The sequence below is a fragment of the Trichechus manatus genome, unplaced genomic scaffold (assembly GCF_000243295.1).
Source record: "Trichechus manatus latirostris isolate Lorelei unplaced genomic scaffold, TriManLat1.0 scaffold00058, whole genome shotgun sequence".
NCBI lineage: Eukaryota > Metazoa > Chordata > Mammalia > Sirenia > Trichechidae > Trichechus > Trichechus manatus.
The window spans coordinates 7,374,069-7,381,212 of record NW_004443994.1 but is presented as its reverse complement, the minus strand read 5'-3'; the positions used below and the strand labels follow the sequence as shown (position 1 = coordinate 7,381,212).

Below are 7,144 nucleotides of genomic sequence, written 5' to 3'. Positions count from 1 at the left end.
GAATTTCCTTTCTTATTTCTAAAAGAGTTCTGTATATTAATCTTTTGTATTCTGCCTCTGGTAATTCCAAGAAGTTCTCTTCCTCCAGAGAATTTATTGATTCTTTATTTTGTGAGCTTGCTGAAACCATCATGGACTGCCTCTTTATGTGACTTGATATTGACTGTTGTCTCTGAGCCATCAATAATTTATTATAATTTTATTTTGTGTTTGCTTAGTGAGACCTAGCTTCTTATTTTCTTTTGTTTTGATATGCCCAAATAGACTGCTCGTGTGCACTAGTTTGATTTTTGACACCTTTTGATCTCTAGTGTCCTGTCACCAGGTAGTTACTTCTGTAACTAAGTATGTGCACAAAGGAGTCCATTAAATTTTCCTATATGGGATCAGCTAGGGTGTTCAGGCAGTCGGCCACCAAGTGTGTGATGCATGCCCTCACCCCCACTCCTAGAGAGGCATGGGTGATTGTGCAGGCACTGGACTCTGGCTGTGGTAGGGTATCATGCGCTGAGCCAGGCAGGGGGCTGACGGCTGCCCCTGAGAGACTGAAAGGAAAGCATGTCCCTATTCTCTAGGGTGAGTAGGTAGGTGAGTTTTGCAGCCGGGCTAAGAGCACCCTACTCTGTTGGCTGTAAAGACTCGAGGGCACCACTTTTTCTTGAACTCCTGTAGCAGGTGACTAGGCACTTTAGGAGCTACCACCAGACCTCAAGACCCTGCTACAGATTGATAAAAGAGGCAGCTGTTTTTTATCAGACACTATGAGAACTTCATCTAGGAAGTGAACAAGCACTGGGAGTTCTGGAAACAGCTGGCTATGTATTTTGGTCCAATATGCTAGTGATGTTTTAACACTTCATCATTTCAATTGATAAAGTACCATTTCCTTAAACCCTTTTTCATGTTACTACCTTTGCTCCCCTCTCTTATTTATTTCTAAAAATAATTACAATGAATGTTGAGTTGACAATTGTGTTGTATGTATTTTTACAACAATAAAATTAAAAAAAGAAAGGGATTATCAAGAAATAAGAAAAATATAATTACACTGAAGATGTATAACTATACAATTTGAGATCAAATTAGAAGAGGCAAGCAGAGCTTAAATTAGTTAATGCATTAGTTCAGTCCTTAGTGGCTATAGTTATTCTGGCCCACATATTCTGGATCTTACTTGGAAATTCATTGGATAGATCCAGGCCACAAAGTTCTTTTTTGATCACAGCTAATAAACTAATTGGCAATGCGATCAAGTCCTGCTCTTTAGTGGCAGCCGGGCCCTCCCCTGGAGGCCTTGTGCAATCCCTTCACTTATTGCTAATTGACTTTCTAATTCCCCTCAGCAGCTGTTGTAAACCTTCCCCACTCTCCTCCATCCCCTTAATCTTCCTGCTCATGACACACCGAATGGCAGGTGATTGTGCACCCTTCTCATTGCCTTTGGGTTCTCTGCCATCCTCACCTTGTCTCCCAGGGCCCTCATCCCCAGGGCCTGCCCCTTCCCTCTCAGGACCTCACTCCCTCAGCTACTCCCTCTCCCAGAGCTTCAGTCTCTCCTCTTCTTTCCCTTCACCCAAAAATAAGCTCAAATCTTCCTCATCCTACGGACTCCCCAACCAGATTTCCCTTGAAGCTAATCCCTTTCTCCTTTCATTACTGACAGGCTCTTATTATTTTTATTACAAAATTAACTCATATTTGTAGTAGAAAAATTGAAAAGTACAAATAATCAAACATTTATTTCAACCATCCATAATCACATTTCTAGAGGTAAATACCAATGTTAGCGTCTCAGTTTATATCCTTATCTTATTTGTATACATATATTGTTAGTTACCGTCGGTGTCGGGTTGGTTCTGACTCACGATGAGCCCATGTGTGCAGAGTAGAACTGCTCCATAGGATTTTTCAGGCTGTGACCTTTTGGAAGCAGATCACCAGGCTTGTCTACTGAGGTGCCTCTGGGTGGGTTTGACCTCCAGCCTTTTGGCAAGTAGTTGAGCGCTTAACCCTTTGCACCAGCCAGGGACTCTATATTACATATGTAATATTCATTTATTCCAACATTGACAGCGTTCTGAATGTTCTATTTTGTAGCCTGACACTTTTCCTATGTTGGGTAAGTATTCTTCTACAATATAATTTTTAATTGTTGCATGAAAAAATTTCAAGCTATGGATGCATTATAATTTATTTAGCCATTTTAAACCATAACCATAGGGTTATTTCCAATTACTTGCTGTAATTACTAATATTACAGTATCACCTTTATAAATAAATCTTTACACATACTCCTGATTTATTCTGTAGTATAAATTTCTGGAAGAGGAATTCCTGAATGCATTTTTTAAATATTTAGATATGCATTTTTCTTGAAAAACATAAACGTTCTGAGACAGCAGCCTACCATCACCACCTCACCTTTTAACTCCATTCACAGTTCCAAGTGATCTGCCCTTCCACCATAGCTGACTCTGCTCTGTCAGTGGTCAGCAGTGACCTACCAATCACGGGTCTTCTCCTGTCTTATCCTGCCTAATAAGACATGAGAAGACCGTGATTAGTAGCAACTGACACTTTCTTTTCCTTTGGAAAATGTTTTTGTCTCCTGTTTTACATGAGTCCTTCTAACTCTCTGGCTATCGCTTTTCAGGCTCTTCCCTGGTTCCCTTTTTCTGCCTCATCATTTCTTCATTCTCTACATTTACCCCCAATCCTCAGCTACTGAGTTCATGCCAATACCATATAAATGTCAGTATAATCTCAGCATGGCCTGATCTGGGGGGCTGCCAGCCTCTTCAGCCATGTATCTCGCTACTCTTTCCTGGGTGCTTCCTCCTTTCCCATCTTCCTGGAGAAGTGATTAGCTCAAAGACGGCTACATGACCCAATTACAGCAAATGAGAAGAAAATTTTTTAAAGAAAGGCTTCTTTTCTGTTCTGTGGTGACTATTAGAAGAGATGTGTTTCTCTTCCCCTGGATGATGTCTAGAATTTTTTAGCCATTTTGCTACTGTGAGGAAGGAGCTGCCGGAGGATTGCACGTAGAGGGTGAAGTTGGTAGAGAAAGAAGGCGGCAGAGCGGAGACTCAGAGGGAACCAGCATATTTATTTTATTTCTTTTATTATTATTATGTAATGATCATATGTGTAATGTTTCTTATACTTTGTTATTTTAAATGCTTTGTAATTAACTTGTGTAATCTTCATAATGATCTTATGGAGTGGGTACTATTATTGTTGCTATTTTATGGTAGAGGAAAGCAATACACAGAAAGGCTAGGTCACACAGCTAATAAGTGGGGATTTGAAGCTGGGCTTAACCAACGTTTTTTTGTCTCTTTTTGTATAGTGGCACCAAAGAAGGGCTTAAATGGTAGGCGTTCTCTAAAAGTCAAACATCTATTCAGTGTGTTATCCTTTCTTCACTGTGTTTGAAATCTGGGTGACTGTAACTTCTACCCCTGCATGCAGAGTGAGGGAGCCCCTCAGGCAAGCCTGGTGCTTTCTTGCCCAGGGCTAATAACACACAGCCTCTGATCTTTGAGCAAGTTTTTATATCAGAAAGTCAGCTTTTTAAATGCTCCCTGTTCACAAGAAGCTAGAGCTGGAGTCTGTCTCTTCATACGATTTATTTGATCATTAAATATGAGGATTGGAATGGGCCCTTAAAGATGACCCCCTCTAACCCTCTTAGTTACTGATGGGAAAACCGAGGGCCATAAAGGAACTGTGGCATGCTCAGGGTCAAATACAGAGTTAGGGATGGCTCCAGGACTGGGGCCCTTCCCAGGATGCCCAGGTGTGGTAGATGTTTGCTGTACTGGTGGTTTGCATCCCTTTCCAATTGAGGAGACTTTCCAGAACTCAGAACGTGTAAGGCCGAGCTAAGAGACTGTATTGGTAGGGCTTGGGTCCTGTGGGGTTGGCACTAGAAACCAAAGAGCAAAGGTCAGCTCAGACACCGGCGTAGCAGGACAGAGCCTCTGGTGCCTGCCCCTCCCACCTAGGATGATTCTCAGTGACACCTCCCGGGACACCTAGAGTCTCAAAGGGCATGTCAAGATCACTTTTGAGTCCTCATCTTCCATGGCCTCTCAGAAGTATTTGACACTGTTGTCCATTCCTTCCTCCAAACTATTTTTCTTCCAAGGCACCATGACCTCTTCGTTTTCTTCCTACTCTTCTGTTTCTTTCTGTCACCTTCATAGGTTCTTCAACCTGATTTTAAAAGCTGATGTCCCATCTAGGATCCTCTTCTTTTCTCTTTTGCCATACCCTTCCTGGATGACATCACCCATCCCCGTGGTTTTAATTATTTACATGCTGGTATTTCTCAAATTAATATCTTAAACTTCTTTCCTAGAATTTATTCCCATGTATTCAACCACCCAGAGAGCTTCACTTGGATATTCCATGGGCACTCAGCTCTGGCATGGATAAAATTGTCTCATAGTCTCTTTACCTTTCCTCCCCTCTTAACCCAGATCTGTTTTCCCCTGGGTCTCTGTCTTGGTAATGGCGTCACCACCCACACAGCTGTACAGTCTTGAGACCTTTGACTTTTCCTTCTCTTCAGCCCCATAGCCACATCCTTGGGTTAGGACGCCTTCATCTCTCACTTGCAGTAGCCTAATAACTAGTCTCTCCACTTCAGACTTGCCCCACTCCAAGTGGTTCTACACATTGCACCCAAAATTAATTTCTGTGTATTTTTAATTATAAAATTAGTACATACTTGTAACAAATTCAAACAATATACTAGAGCAGAAAGTAAAAACTGAGATTCCCTTCCTTTATATTCCCAAGCTCAAAGTAGTAAACAGTTTGATGTGTTTCCCATCAGACTTTTCTAAGCTTATACAAACAAATGTTAATTGGGCCCCTACTATAGCCTCATTTGCCACTTTGCAGCAATCCAGAACTGCCCACGTGTCTTTGCATGCGACGGGCTCTAGGGCCCTGAGTTTGCTCAGGCTTTCCTCTCTGCTCTTCTCTCATCCCCTTTCGCCAGCCAACACCCACCCACACATCCTTCAAGACTGATCTCATTGGTACCACCTCCCTGACACCCCCAGGCTGGGAGGGTAGGTCCTCCCTTGCTATACTCACTGCATTCTCACACTGCTTTATTCTGAGCGGTTTTGTGCTGGTGGCTCCCACTAGTATGGAGCTTCTTGAGGAAGAAACTGTACTATTCTCCCTGGTATCCCTACACGTAGCAGAAAACCTGGCGCAAAGTGTTCAGCTCACATGAATGAGTGATTGTGGCTCCTATTTCTGCCCTAGTCTCCTTAAGAACTACAAGTGCCTTGGGTTGTTACAAGGAAGTTGTTACAAGTGGATAGGACTATGAAGCATCCTGATAGTTTACAGCAAGAATAGGAGACTGGAGAGGTGCTGCAGAACAGAAGAAAGGACCCAAAGTGAGGAAAGGAACCTGATAGCATCAAAGGAATTAACATTTATTAAGGATCTACTACATGTCGAGCACTTCACATATGTTATCTTATTTAGTCCTCTCAACAGGACTAGTCCCATTTCACAGATGATAAAATTGAAGATCAGGGACTGATGGACCACAACTACTGCAGCCTCCACCAGACTGAGTCCACCACAACTAGATGGTGCCCAGTTACCACCACCAACTGCTCTGACAGGGATCACAATAGAAGGTCTCAGACAGAGCTGGAGAAAAATGTAGAACAAAATTCTAACTCACAAAAAAAGACCGGACTTACTGACCTGACAGAGCCTGGAGAAACCCCAGATTATGCCTCCAGACACTCTTTTAGCTCAGTAATAAAGTCACTCCTGAGGTTCACCTTCAGCCAAAGATTAAGACAGTTCCATAAAACAAAATGAGACTAAAGGGGCACACCAGCCCAGGGACAAGGACTAGAAGGCAAGAGGACACAAGAAAGCTGGTAATGGGGAACCCAAGGTCAAGAAGGGGAATGTTGACATGTCGTGGGGTTGGTAACCAATGTCACAAAACAATGTGTGTACTAATTGTTTAATGAGAAGCTAGTTTGTTCTGTAAACCTTCATCTAAAGTACAATAAAAAAAAAAATTAAAGATCAGGATGTAAAGTACCTCACCTAAGGTCCCACAGTGAGTGGCAGAGGTGAGGTTCAAATCCAGTTCTGACTCCAAAGCCCAAGCTCTTAAGCCCTGTGCACATAGTGATCAGGGTACGATATGGTATGGTCAACAACTACCGTTTTCCCAGACCCTTACAGGGGTGCCCGGAAGAGGTCTGTGCCCGGCAGTTTCTGAACAGAAGCACCTAAAGGCCTTCAGTCTCTGGGAAGACAGTGAGTGACAGGCCCAGCTTCCAGATCTTCAGACACTGAGATTTTTCACTTCCATGTGCCCTGAAAGGGATGCTAAGACCCTAGAGTTTATGCCAGAGGCAGCTGCACTCCCAGGCTTCCGGAGGAGGCCAACAAAGGCCAATGTTGAGTCCTCTCACTCAGCCTCACTTTTGCCAAATCTCCCTCAGGTAGCTGTAACCCTCCCTGGTCTCCTCCGGCCCCCTCCCTAGCCCAGATCAGCCCTGGTTGCTGTGTCATTTCAGGACCTGCCAGCCAGAGCACACCTAGGGCCAAGTCATCTCTAGAGGCTCAATAGCCTGGGGCCTCAGCCCTTTGTTATCGTGGTTTGGGTGTTTCTTGGAAGTTGTGGGCACCTGGAGATTGGGGAGGGTACCATGGAACAGGGTGGGGAGCTTGAGGGTTGCTGGAGTGAGGAACTGTGAACAGGGGTAGGTCAGACTCACAGGGGATGCTAGCCACTCAGTCCACAATGATTCCGACTCATAGGACCCTTACAACAGAGTAGAACTTCCCTATAGGGTTTTCTTGGCTATAATCTTTTTTTTTTTTTTTTCGTATACATAAATCTATACATACATTGTTATGTGACTTTAATTGCTCTCCCCATACTGTGACAGCACACTCCTCCTTTCCACCCCTGATTCCCCATGTCCATTCAACTAGCTCCTGACCCTGTCTGCTTTCCCATCTCACCGCTGGACAGAAGCTGCCCGTTTAGTCTCTTGTATCTACTTGAGCTAAGAGGCACACTCCTCACGAGTATCACTTTATGTCCCACAGTCCAGTCCAATCCTTGTCTGAAGAG

General features: G+C 43.6%; 1 pseudogene; it reads right to left on the bottom strand.

The window, feature by feature from the left end:
- Positions 1 to 4,301, bottom strand: part of LOC101357218 (syntenin-1 pseudogene) — an 18,158-nt pseudogene extending 13,857 nt beyond the window's left edge.
- Between the last annotated feature and the right edge of the window lie 2,843 nt (positions 4,302 to 7,144).